Source organism: Ambystoma mexicanum, chromosome 8, assembly GCF_040938575.1.
Source record: "Ambystoma mexicanum isolate Mex_15411 chromosome 8, UKY_AmexF1_1, whole genome shotgun sequence".
Taxonomy (NCBI): Eukaryota; Metazoa; Chordata; class Amphibia; order Caudata; family Ambystomatidae; genus Ambystoma; species Ambystoma mexicanum.
In genome coordinates, this window is record NC_090929.1 from 742,662,428 (window position 1) to 742,676,851 (window position 14,424).

At 44.4% G+C, this 14,424-nt stretch overlaps 1 protein-coding gene across 7 annotated transcripts in view; it reads left to right on the forward strand.

The window, feature by feature from the left end:
• The window catches only part of LOC138472418 (uncharacterized), a 1,989,442-nt gene that overhangs the window by 636,821 nt on the left and 1,338,197 nt on the right, over window positions 1-14,424 (forward strand). The window lies entirely within an intron of this gene.

Below are 14,424 nucleotides of genomic sequence, written 5' to 3' on the forward strand. Positions count from 1 at the left end.
TTTCCCCTGCAATTTCATTACATTCTCAACACTATCCCAATTGAATGTGTTTTTTTCAACACAAGCCAGGCATTAGGAAGTGTCAACATTTGTTCAACAGTAAGAAATATGTTGGTAAAATGGGACAATACAGTTCCCTTCTGACCATTAAGAAATCTATTCACACATTGTTCCTTAATGTTCACGGCTGACAGCCCCATTAAGCCCCATTAAGGTTCAGTCTCCAGGAGCAATAGCAGAGAGTTGTATGAAAAGCTTACAATGCTGCATTAGCCAGCGTGATCTGATAGACTGAACAGCCAACTCACTTCTTGCTACCTCTGCTGGGACCGATTTGGGCAAACCTAGAATGGAACGCAATGTTTTACCTTCCACGTGTTCCAGCCATTCCACATGTCTCTCTGATAATACCTCAAGGCAGTACAAGAGGCCAGGCACAATGCTAGTAGAATAAATAGGCTACCCCTCAACGTTGTTGCCACATTTATGTGCTATGAATCTCTTAATTATTTCCCATTTCCTCCAGGTTTTAATGAATATGAGGTCTTCATAAAAGGATTTCACAGGAGGAGATTTTATAGGGAATCTTAAATATGTGTACCTGTCGAACACTTCCAGAGGATGCTGTTCGAATTTCCACACAAATGTTCACTTCGCAGTATGCTTATTAATAATTATTTTAGATTTTGCTTCGTTGATGGTAAGGTAATTTGATGAAGAATATATAGAAAGAGAAGTGATAGAATGCTTTAATACAATGGGAGTGCGATCGAGTAATACGCCGTCATCTGCGTATAACATCCACGGCACTGCTTCATTATCTAGTTGTGGAGGTAAGTTATGCAAGGAACAAATGCATTGTCAATGGGCCTCATCATGAGTTTGGCGGTAACCCTTAAATCCGGCGGTCACACTATTACTTCCGGATTTAAGGGTTCGCCAAATCAGGGATTCGGTGGCTTTCTCCCCAGCTCTGAGCTGGGGGTAAATCTGCCGAAAATTCGCGCTATTACCGCCGGCAGGAAATCTGCCGGCGGTAAGAGCGTGAAAATTCCCCATTGAGCCCAAAGGGGAATGGGGCATTCCCGAATGGGCTCAGTGGGAATTGGCGGTAGGGCTAATACTGCCGGCGGTAATACCGCTGGCATTACCGCCCAACTCGTGATGAGGCCCATGTCTGAAATATAAAGATTGAATAACATGGGTGCCAAGACGCATATATGTTTCAATCCCCGGTTAGTGGCTGTCTGCTTAGAGAGCATTCCCTCTTGGTTTAAATGGACAGTCACCTTCGTATCACTGTAGAGTGACCAACTAAAATACATAAGTGTACAATCCAGACTCAAATTTCTGAGTTTGTGCCACAATTATGAGTCGAAACAACTTTGAAAAATCAACAAAACAGAGATGCAGTTTCCTGTCGGGTTGTCTAAGTTTCTTCAATCAAATATTATACGGCACATACATTATTGATCGTACTCTGCTCCTTCCTAAAGCCAGTTTGAAACCTGCTATGCAAATGGTTTTTCTTCAGCCCACTCTGTCAACTGCTTTAACAATAATGATGCAAATATCTTTGTACTAGAATCAAGCATGGCGAGGAGTCTATAGTTGGAGGGATCCACCTTGTCACCCCCTCATGAACCGGCATCAGGATGGAATCCCTCCAGCTAGTATCAGGACCTGGGACCCTAGATGACTTCAATTTATATATCAGTTTAAGGATGTCATCTAGGTCCCAGCTAGGATTAACTCAGCAAAGGAGCCTTCTAATGGCAAATTAATTTGTTGAAAAGTAACATCCCAGTTTAAAGAGGTTAAATGCTCCAATCATGACTTTTCTGATACCACATTAATTTCCAGGGCATTTTCGTTGTTAATATATTGTCTGTAATATGCCCAAAAGGTCTTGATATTGTTACTTTTTAATAGTCCAAACAGAAATTTCCAATCACTATTGTACTTATTATGCCTGTGCTATCTGAGCCAATTCTTGTACTTGTTTGCAAGAACGGTGAGAAATGTAACTTTCTCGTTCTTAGCTATGCCATAATCCTTCCTGATTTTTATTTTTGCTTTTCGAAACTGCCTTTTCCGCTGTTGGATGGCTATATCAACTGCTGCTTCTTTACAATATAGGGAGTTTCCTCTTGGTTGATTCAGGTTTAGTCGACTACTAAGAAAGATCATAGGAGCTCTCAAATCCCAATTGTTTTCTTTAAACCAATGTTATAACGTAAGGGGGTCAAGATGTATTAATGCAGATATTCTCATGACATTGCCATCTGACCATATTTTACAATTCCCTTGTGGGTTTACCCTACAGTTATAATCAATTAATACAAAAGTACAAGCACTACTCAAAATCTGTGTCCAAATGATAGGAAAATGTCACGGATTCCTAATTCAGTGATTATGAGAGTACTAGAGCACATACATAACACTTGATCCAGGAAGAAGCCATCTACATTAGAACAGTATTTACCATTGGACCAAGTCTGTTTCAATGTCTGGCCCTTCAATCACTTCATTTTAAGAGAATCAAGGTCAGTGGAGCTTCACAGTTTCCCCCATACATGATCAACTCTGTTTTTGCATATGTATTATATAAGATAGAAAGTTATCAGCATCGTCTTTATCGCGCAACCTCTGGGTTTCAAAGGATAGGTGAGTGTTAAAGTCACCAGTGATGACCAGATTAGCACCTGGAAACGTGTCAAACCATGCAGCCATCAGGGCTTCTACCTTTTCCTGAATGATTTTACAAAACAAAGCACCCGGTGGATCATAAACATTAATAATTAGCAATCAACTTCTAGATAGATTACCATTTGTCGTATATACCAGAAGTACATAAGGTGAAGGGGGATCACATACAAACAATTTAATGTTAAAATGTGTTTTGAGTCCTACAGCTAGGCCACCTGAAGAGCGACCTCTGCAATTAGGTCTAGCATAACAACATACCACATTATACCCACCAATACTAAAGTTTTCAGATAACCACGACTCCTGGAGTAGGAAAATATCAATTACCAGAACAAGTGAGGTGCCCAGAGGATTTAAAAAAAAAAAATTGAATCCGCAGGTATTCAAAGTTAGCCAGTTGCATCTAGTCGGTTTAACACACCCTCAATACTGCTCACACTGAAATGTGAAGGGATCCCAGCTGGCAACTTCCTTTGTGTCCCTGTGTCCCTCCTACTAGGTTGAGAGACTGCAACAGATGCCATTAAAGTGTTCTTTTCCATTTCATCAAACATTTTTTGTTTTAAATAAAGCCCAAGTCACTTCAGCCAAAGATTGGGCATTGTTATTTGGCACTAGCGTTGTGTATTTATTACATACTGTTAATTGAAACCCCAGGTTTCATATATCAGAGTCATGCAAGCTCAATAAAGCCACCAAAGCAGCTGATGAAAATTCTATTATAGCCCAGTTGGTGGGGCTGTCAATCTCGTGTAATTCTATGTAAATGATGTCAACTGAACAGATATTCTTCAAAGATTCAATTTTGTCAACTAAATCAAGAAAAAATCTCTGATTCATGAAAGGGCTACTGTTTGTTGGATACAGTTCTTCGGACTTAGCCCATTTACCAGAAAGGTCTACGACTCTCTTGTGAAGAGAGATTGGAATGAGCTTTTCTTGCATTATTTTGTAAACACTGTGTCACAGGCAGCACGTCTTGACTCTTACTAATGCACTTTGGGAAGGATTCATCAAGTCCTTATTAGAGTCAGCAATAGGATCTACAACATGCTGAAAAAGTTCATTTGACTTTAACTCGGGGGCAGTCTGCACCCGTTTGTCCATGGGTCCTGCAGTAATACTCGCCTAATAGTGACATCTTCCAATGCTTTTGTAACTTGTATTTGTGCAGAAACGACCCGTTGAATACTAGAGGATTCTGCTGTAACTACTATTGGGTCAGGGCACATCGCGCTTGCTAACAAAGTCCCTGTTTTAGTGAGATTTAATTGGTGACCTCTTCAGCATTTATTTATACACGTATCTTGCTTACCAAAAGCCCACTAATGAAGCTTGCACCTATGAGTTAAACCCCCCCCCCATCCACTTGGGGGTAGCAGCTTTCTTCAAAAACAATTAGCCTGATCCTGAATATTCAACATCAGATCATGTCGATCCTAGGTTTTTCCAATTGCGGCAAAGCTTTGGTGGGCAGGTTTAAAGACAATGTTACAGAGACAAGTAAAACAGCATCAGCAACCGGAGGTACACCAGAATTTACAAGAATAATGCCAACTTCTTGCACTAAAATTCGTTTCAAGTCAAGCTGATCACTTGATATGTTGGAGCAGAGAGAAAATAGGGCATCTACGGATGCTGCTACAGCATTCATTGTGGCAGACGGGCACACAACTTCCTTGGAGTTGAAACCAGGAGGTTCGAATGTATAGAATAATCATAGTCACTATCACTTTCAGAAAAGTATGGCGAGCTTGACACCAAACATTCCAAGTCCGGCATAGTCCAGAATTGTATGCCAATCACATTGTTGTACTTTATTTTAGGGCTCATCGTTTTCATGGTTGTACCAGCCAACTCCTTCTGTAGACCCAAACATAGTTTCAATAAGTAGTTATTATTATCAATGGGGGAGGAACCCATAGTGTTCTCATCAGTATCTCCTCCCATCTCATTTCTTATTCTCGCAGGAGATTCAGAAACAATTGCAGTATTAGCATTATTGATATCAGACAGCGAAATGTGTAATGTTTGCACATTCTTCTATGTTGTCATCAGAGACGTCCTTCTTGGGATGCCAGATTGGCATTAGCAAGGCCGCCATACTGCTCAGCTGTTTCTTTGTCTATGCAGTGGCGCTGTGCGGACTGTATTTACAAATGTTCTTCTTTTTCATTTTAATCGTATTGCGATTTGTCCAACAATTAAAAAAGATTCAGAACTGCTTAGTCACTTACCAAGAAAGAAGAGCAGCAGTTAACCTTCCACCAAACCACTATTTAAATGAAAGTTTTTGCAAATTTCCAGATCACAAAGTGCTTTCTTACTCACTCTGCTCACCGCCGACCAACGCAGACCTCAAAGGCTTTTGTTCTGTTAGGCCAGCTTTTAGCACCAAAGGCGGGCAATACAAAATCCCTGCAATCCAAGAGAGGGCTGGCTGCCCGACTAGCCCACTGGAACACTAGAATATACAGCGCACAATGTGGACTCAGCGCCAGTGTAGGTTTTTAAAATCAGCCTCCTGGTGTGCTGGATTACCTGGTGGAGGCTGATGTCACATTGGAATTGTTAGATGCTAACCCAGAGCGTGCGAAAGTGAAGCTCTTTCAAGCAAACTGGGCTAAGACTCTTTCCAGGTGTACACACTACAAGGATTTCAATATCTGGGCCTTTGGAGTAAAAGGTTATGGTATTATGGCCCCGTACTTAGTGAAATCCCTGTCACCACGGATTCGTGCTGAATTTCTAAGGTTTAGATTTAACCTATGGGGCACCCGCGATGTGTTGTGTAGGCGAAAATTGATTCCCACAGAATGAAATTACTGCAGATATTGCCTAGTGGCTGAGCAAAGGGAAACTCTTCAACACCTGCTGGTTGAGTGTGGTGCCCTTAAGAAGGTCCGCGTAAGATAATTTAACGATGTGTTTATGACTCACACTCAAATTTCTTCTGACCAAATTTGGCAAATGCTGTTCTCAAACCCAAGAGAGAGGGTACAGATAGCGATAGTGCAATTTTTAAGATTGGTATTGCCTCGTGGAGAAGAAATCTAACAAGATTCCAGGAGTTAACATTATCGGCATAATTGGTGGTGTTTGCTCCGGCGAGTATCTGGGTTAGGTTAAGGGTGATGTATTCCCTGTGACGATTTCTTCCAGGTGGGGTTACTTGGTGAACATTTTAATGGTGCCTTTTTTTTTCTATATGCTGAGGGGTAAAGCGCTCTGTGCATGGAATGGTGTTTTATTGATCTTGTTTCATTGTTTTACTGATTCTGTTATTGATTATGGCTCTTTTATTCATCTGATTTGTTGTTATGGTTAAGGATGAAGGTAATCTGTGCCCTTGCGTTTTATATTTTGTATTTTGTATTCATGTCTTGGGTTCGGGTACATTGTTAAAGAATGGAAAAATCTTTATTGAAATGATTGTTCTTTTATATGTATATGACTAATATGTATATGACTAATATTTGAAAAGTTGTCTATCAACTAAATCAAATTAAATAAATAATAATAAAAATCAGCCTCCAACAACAAATGTGGAAAGTGTAGAAATACTACAGGCAGCTAGCCCTGCTACCTTAGGGTCTGGGCGTACAACAAATGTAATAAATAAATGAATAGCCCACGTCCTGGGAATCCAATAGGGCATCCGCCTTCACAGCTACACTTGAACACACCGCGCACTCTGCGCCGGTGTAGGTTTTTTAAAGTCAGCCTCCAACAACAAATGTGGAAAGTGTAGAAAGACTACAAGCAGGTAGCCCACGTCCTGGGAACTCAATCGGGCCTCCGGCTTCACGGCTTTACTAGAACACAAAGCGCATAGCTTCTGTATCTAGGACTGTCAGTACTGGAGAAATGTCAGGTATACATATATAAAATGCAATGAAATGAAGAATTCTGGCCATCGCTTAGTAAACTATAAGTGTAAAATGATGACAACTGCTTACATCTGAAGTAGGAGAATCATTGGGGGGCATTTGGGACATTATTCAAGATTCATAAATGTATATACTGAGCATTGAAATGCATACATTACATACTGAGATATATATTGAGACGCATAAATTAGATACTGGAATATACACACCGTACCCTTAGATACATTCATTGTATACTGAGAGGTATATAGTGTATAGGGAAAAATTCATATATGATATATTTAAGTAAGTATGTGTACACACTGTACACTGAAGTGTATACGTTTTATTCTGAGACGTATATACAGTATTTTGAGATCAATACATTATCAGCCTCATAACGAGTTGGGCGGTAGCCCTTAAATGCAGCAGTAACGCTATTACCGCCGGATTTAAGGGTCCGCTCAATCTCAAGTCTGGCAGCATTAACCCCAGCTCTAAGCTAGCAGTAATTGCGCTGAAAATTCCCCATTGTGTCCAATGGATCCAATAGGGAATGGGGAATACCCATTACCGCCCAACACTTGATCTGGTGCTAATAGCGCCGGACTAGTTGACGGTAACGCTATTAGCCTGGGCAGTATCGTGGTGGTAATACCGCCGGGATACCGCCCAACTTGTGATGAGGCCCTATATTCACTGTATACTGAGATGCATACATCTAGTAAACTCCATGTCAAAACATATATATTGATTATTAAAATGTGTATGTCCTTCACTCAAATCTATATACTACATGTTCTAACATATACATGATATGTTGAGAATCTTTACACATTGTAGTGAGAAGCTTGCATATAGCATAGTCAATGTAATGCGATTGTTTATTTATAATGCGCTTATACACAGGTGAAGTGCTTCAAAGCGCATTAACTCTTTCTTATACACACATAACTGAAAATGTCACATGGTTTAGGGTCCTGCCAATTGGAGGGGATTGGTTGTTCTTCTCTTCCTAGTTTCACTTTCCACAAGTTGTCCAGGGGAGGAGCTGGGCCTTCAGAGTCTGGAGGCTCTTGCATATTCTCTGTCAGTGAGTTTCTTGCAAGTCTGACTCTCAGCCAGCTAGACTGGTGTGCTTTGTGGTGAGTGCCTGTGCATCATTTCTGTTGGTTTTGGGGACAGGATAAATGGCTGACACTGCAGCAGTATGTTGTAAATATTCAGGAGTGGACACATGATTTAAGGTCTGCTGGCCTGGGGTCACAACGTGCGTATTTATTTCTCATTATTACTGTTGTTTCTCAGCAGTCAATGGACCTTACTGTGCACATATTTGAACCATAGAAATAATAATGTTGCAGCCACTTCACTACCCCGGGTGGATAGTGTCATTACCCCTACCCCTGACCACCACCGGCAAGTCAGCTTGCCCGGTAGGGCCGGGTTTCAGGGTTCCAGTATGGCCTCAAAGGCCTTAAAACCTAATTCGAGACTCTCTTGGAGTCAGTCCTGGCGCCTTTGGCACCAGGCTCATAGTCATTATGGAGAGCACCTTTAAGTTGGGACTATTTAACTTGGACTACTTTCTTTGGGACTGCAGTCAACATGGAGGCACTCACATAGCTCAGTTACCAAGAACTGAGCTATGCAGTGTAGTGTTTAGGGTGTGGTTGGCCTGGGACTACTTTACCAGGACTACATTCCTGAAGACTATTTAAGCCACACCCAAACAGCAGAACACGCTTCGCGTTATTCTGCTGTTTGCAGCGTAACGCGTCCAGTCCAGTCCAGTCGGGCCTTCAGCATTCTTTGGAGCCAGCTGTTCTTGGAACCGCGTGCCTGCAGGGAGACAAAGAACATCGTTATTGGAAGCTTACCTGCGAGTAGCATCCTGTCTTCAGCCCATGGTCAGCTCCTGATTCTGCTTACCCGGAGACAATCGATCCAGCGAACTCCATCTTCAGGGCACCGCATGCTTCCTGGAGCGCTGCAACATGAAAAGGAGAGAGAAGAACAGCATTAGTGAGTGCATACTCACGAATCCACACAAACAGCTAAAACCACAAGATTCATACCTGGTGAGTTGCCTCTTGGTCAGCATCGCTCCGGGACATCACTACAACCGGCTCAGAGTACTGTGACCTACGAAGGAAGGGGAAAGACACAGGTTAGCATATACAAGGCAAAACAGCGCAGCGTATCGTGCATTACTTACCAAACAGATTCACGCATACCGCACCTTCATTTACCAGCTTGTGCTTAACTCCAACCCGCACGAAAAAGGCCAGAATCTCTTGCACACCTAAAAGAGAAGGAATAAGACATTAATAACAATAAGAGGAAAGAAGGAAAGAACACAATAGGATACAAAGACTGTAAAGCAGCAAGACCTACCTTAAAGACAATCAAAAGGGGCTCACACCAGTGAAGCAATTTGGTCGCTCACGCCCACACAAGACTACTCAGCCCTGCCACGAAGAGCAGGATGGAGAGCACGCCTTCTAAAGAATTAAGGTGAGGAGAGGGCCAAGGGAAGGTTTTGAATCCAAGGGAGGTGGGAAGACACCCTACCGAATACAGCAAAGTCTTGAAACCAGCCCTCCTGTATTTCAGGCTCAACTTCCGTCAGAAGCACTACCCAGGGATTGGGAAGAGGGCTCGAGGTGCATACCATCCAACCAGGGCTGCGTGGCATCCCCATGGATACCAGGTGAGCGTAACAGAATGCGAAGCCTAAAAATAACATAATCCACCTGGCCGTCATGGAGACATCAGAAATGGACCAATTGGCTCAGTTGTTGGGACAGTTACGTGCCGAAGTACATTCAGCCAGGCAAGAAACCAATGCTCTCAGGAGGGAATTTATTGTTACTAAAGATCGATCTGATGAACTCAATGGATAACTACTCCAATCGCAGGCAGGACAAACCCCATTGCCTGGAAACATTCCGCCGGCACAAGCACCAAGCTCATCAACCAGTCCAGTACAAATAACTCTTCCTGGGGCAGTTCCTCTAGCTCCACCCAAACGATTCTCGGGGGATCCCAGGAGGTACGCTACGTTCATGAACCAGTGTCGTCTTCATTTCCTCTGCAGACCTGGTGCATTTCCCACCGACCAGCCGCGGGTTGCTTTTGTTTCGTCGTATCTGAGTGGTAGTGCTGCAGATTGGTCGGTACCATTAGTAAGTCAAGATGATCCATTGTTACATGACTTTGGGGGGTTTCAGATGGAAATGGAAAAACTCTTTGCTCAACATACCCAAGGACAAGCGTTAGACAACTAACTGTTATCACTCCGTCAAGGAAATCAAGACTTGTTAACGTATATAGCAACCTTTAACAGATTAGTCATTGAAGCTGCATGGCCTGAAAGCAAAAGAACCACGCTATTTCACAGAGGTCTACGGGGAGAATTGAAGGACGTCCTAGCTCAGGTGGTTGACCCGCCTAAAGACTGTGCTGAATTCATCAATCTAGTTGTGCAACTAGATCTCATTCTACAAGACCGAAAGGCAGATCTGACTAGATTAGACACTCGGGCAAAGCATGTTCGGTCTAAGGATAATGTCTCACGAGTATCAGAAAACAATGTAGAACCCATGCAAATCGGAGGTGTTCGACCCCCGTTAACAAAAAACGAAAGAGACAACAACAGCAACTATGTTTGTACTGCGGAAAATCAGGTCACGTCCTTAAAGACTGTCCAGTCAGACCTCCAAGGAGAAGTGTAGGGGCCACAGAAAAGGAAGAAACTAAGGAGTCGGAAAACTACCAAGTTCGGCAAGCATAGAGGTCAGTTTGTTGAGTGAGAAGAATGAGCCACCGACCTCACACTTTGCATTTCCAGTGAACCTAGTCGATCACCAACAACCCTCTCGAATGCATGCCATCGAAGCATACATAGACAGCGGAGCAGTTGGGAATTACATAGATCAAGAACTGGCAGCAGAGATGGGGCTTCCCTTATGTTCAAAGTCGACCACTGAAAAGGTTACCACTGTGGATGGGACAGAAATAGCTTCCGGACCAATAACCCAATGTACAGCAGCACTAACTCTACTGTGCCAGGACGGACATCGATAATCTATTTCCTTTGATCCATGGTTAGTAGCTCACAATCCTCAAATAGATTGGCATGCCAAGAAGTTGTCCTTTTCCGATGACTGTGCTCTTACCTGCTATTATCGTGAAAAGAAGGAACCCGACTTAGGCACATCTGCGGCTTCCAGCACGATGGCATTAGTACTTGGCACAACTAGTACCTTACCAAGTGAATACCAAGATTTTCAGGATGTGTTCCAGAAAGAACAAGCTAATACGCTACCACCGCACAGGCCTTACGACTGTCAGATTGACCTCATACCTGGTGCACAAAGTCCTTGTAGCAGAATCTATGCACTCACAGAACCAGAAAATCTCCATTTGAAATCCTACCTAGACCAGTACCTGGCAAATGGGTTTATCCACCCGTCACTGGCAGCCAGTCCTTTATTCTTCGAAACCAAAGAAGGAAGGAGATTTGAGGACTTGCCTCGACTATCGCACATTAAACCAGATCACCATAAAGAATCATTATCCTCTGCCGCTACTTCCCGAATTATTAGACCAAGTCAAGGACGCCCACATTTATACCAAACTAGACCTTAGAGGAGCATATCACTTGGTCCGGGTAAAGAAAGTAGATGAATGTAAAACCGCCTTTCGTACCAAATATGGCTTGTACGAATATCAGGTAATGACTTTTGGACTTTGCAACGCTCCCGCCGCATTTCAGTACTTCATGAACGATGTCTTATGGGAATTGATCGACGTTTGTGCCTTGGTTTACATAGATGACATTTTAGTGTATTCTACCTCAGAACAGGACCATGTCAAACATGTCCACTCCGTTCTTACCAAGCTCCGCCAACACCACCTGTATGCTAAGCTCGAAAAGTGCTTTTTTCTTGTAACCGAAGTTGAGTTCCTTGGTTTTATCCTTACTCCGAAAGGCATCAGAATGGATATGCACAAGGTAGATGCAATTTTGAGTTGGCCGTCACCAACTTCACTTAAGGGAATCCAGAGCATTCTGGGGTTTGCAAACTTTTACCGCCGATTTATTCCAGACTTCTCTCAAATTGTGCATCCGATTACGTCACTACTGCGAAAAAACAATAAGAAGTTTGTTTGGACCGAAGAAGCAGAGAAGACCTTCCAAGTGCTTAAGAAAAAATTCACTTCCACCCCAGTCTTACGACACCCTCGTCCAGACCTCCTTTACATCGTAAAAACAGACGCCTCCAGTATGGCTATGGGAGCTGTTCTCTCACAAAGGGACCCTGAAACTGGCCAGTTACATCCTGTGGCCTTCTGGTCGCGAAAGTCTTCGCGTCCAGAGCTCAACTACGCTATCACAGACAAAGAACTTTTGGCTATTAAATCAGCTTTTAAGGCTTGACAACATTATCTCCTTGGAGCCAGACATACTGTCACAGTAATAACGGATCATCGAAACCTGCAATACCTAAAAACTACGAGGCTCAATCCTCACATCAACTGCGGTGGGCCCTGTTCTTCGCCGAATATGATTATGTAATCACATATCGACCAGGAGTCCGGAATGGAAAGGCTGACGCCTTATGCCGCATGGGCATTGATGAAACGGTATATACAACTCCAGACCAAGTAGCCATCATTCCACAAGACAAACTTTTGGGCCTTACAACAATTTTGACACAAACAGAACTCCAAGACAAGATTCAGAAGGTAATGGATTCTAACACTTTGCTAGAATGTTGTACTCAGGGAGAACAATACCCCATTAAAGACCAACTACCATATTTTGGGAACCGTTTATATTTGCCTGAAAAAGAACTACAACAGCAAGTAATATCTGGTTATCACGATTCCCTGATGGAAGGTCACCCTAGAATTGCCAAAACCCTAGCCAAGAGAAAACGAAACTATTGGTGGCCTTCTTGGCGTAAAGAATCTATCCAATTTATCCAGTCATGCGGCGTGTGCGCACAAAATAAATTGCAAAAGCAGAAACCAGCTGTTCTTCTTCAACAATTGGAAATCCCTCCCGCACCATGGCACACGCTTTCCCTCAACCTCATTACAGAATTACCTCCCAGTCAAGGATTCAACACTATTTTAGTGGCCGTAGACTTATTTTCAAAAATGGCACACTTTGCTTCTTTTAAAGGTCTTCCAAATGCCTCCAGTTTAGCAAAGGTGTTCCTGGAAAGAATTGCTTGGCTGCATGGCTTCCCATCAGTTCTGATCTCTGATCGGGGCAGTCAGTTTGTGTCCAACTTCTGGAAAAAGTGCTGTTCAATGGCCCAAATCAACATCCGACTATCCACCAGTCACCATACTCAAACAGATGGCCAAACAGAAAGAACTAACCAAACACTCGAGCAATACTTGCGTTGCATGCTGCATCAAGTGGAAGGAAATTGGAAGGACTTGTTATGGATAGCAGAATATGCTTACTATAATTCATTACATTCCAGCACTGGACAAACCCCTTTCTACATCCTGTATGGTAGACACCGACGTACTTCTGAATTGGACCTTCCAACCAATTTGGAAATGCCAGCGGTAAAAAACCTACATGCAACCATTTCCCAGGCCTTTAAAAAGGCAGCAGAACACCTAATCCAAACCAAGCACAGACAAAAGAAATGTTCTGACCAACATCGTAGAAAGGCCCCCGACTATCAAGTTGGAGACAAGGTTTGGTTAGCATCAAAATACGTACCCATAAGATTCCAAGATGGCCGCCGGGGAGATGACTCTGTGCTAGGAGCGCTCCCGGAGCCCCCAGCCAGAAAAGCAGAATAAGTTGAGCAATTCCCCTCCCCGGGTGCTCTTACGGGCTGGTCTTGGAGGCTTGGTGTGGTGGCGCTTGGTGGCGGAGCGGGGGTGGTGCCGCCTCCGAAGGGAAGGTTGCCATTTGGTGTGGTGAGGCTTGGCCTGCGGTGGTGCGCCAGTGGCGTGGGGCCAACACAGCCCCGGGCAAGAGGGGCACATCAGCGGAGAGAAGAGGGACCAGGCGGAGCGGCGCGGCCTGGGGTGCGCGCCGGTGGAGCCGCGCTCGCGCAGCCCGAGGTGGGAGCGCTGCTGGCGTGGAGGCAGAGGCTCGGGCGGGATCGAGTGGTGTGGGACCGCCCCTCTCTTGGGACTTTCCCCGGCTCTCGGCTGCTGCGGGGTGGGGGCTGAGGCGGAGGCACCCCGAGGTGTGGAGTGGGGGCGGCCCTAGGCCCACGCAGAGGGAGGAGGAGGGCCCCGCCCCGTGGTGAAGGCCAAAGCAGAGCAGCCCCGGGGGAAGACCCTATGCCCTCCGTATCTGCTGCTCACGTTGGGTCTCATTTTCTGTGGATTCTGTCAGGTCTTGTGTTGTTCCAAACAATTCCGCTATTAATGATTTCCATGCCATCAGGGTCCCTGCCTAAAAACTAAACAAGTTAACTAGGATCCTGTGCAGCATGCCTGCCCCTTGCCCCCCCATCATCCCCTCATCCCCCTATACCCCCACTTTAAATTGGGACAGTGCCTGCCCTGGCAGGAGAGCTGGATACGGTAGACCACCCCGGGGCTGGGCTGTGTAAAGAGCTCCGAGACTGTTCATATTAGGAGGCCCAATTCCACCCCCTCTGGGCCGGTTCTAAAAGGCCCCAGGCCACTGCAGGGTCGAACTTGCTCAGCAGGAGGGCATGAAGAGCCCAGAAGTGCCGGGGTATACGGCTGGAAGTGCACGGTGGTCTGGGGGGGATTGTGGCACAGAGATCTTGCGGTGACCAGTGAGAACAAATCTGTGGGAGGAAGGGAAGCTGAAGGGGAGAGCGGTACC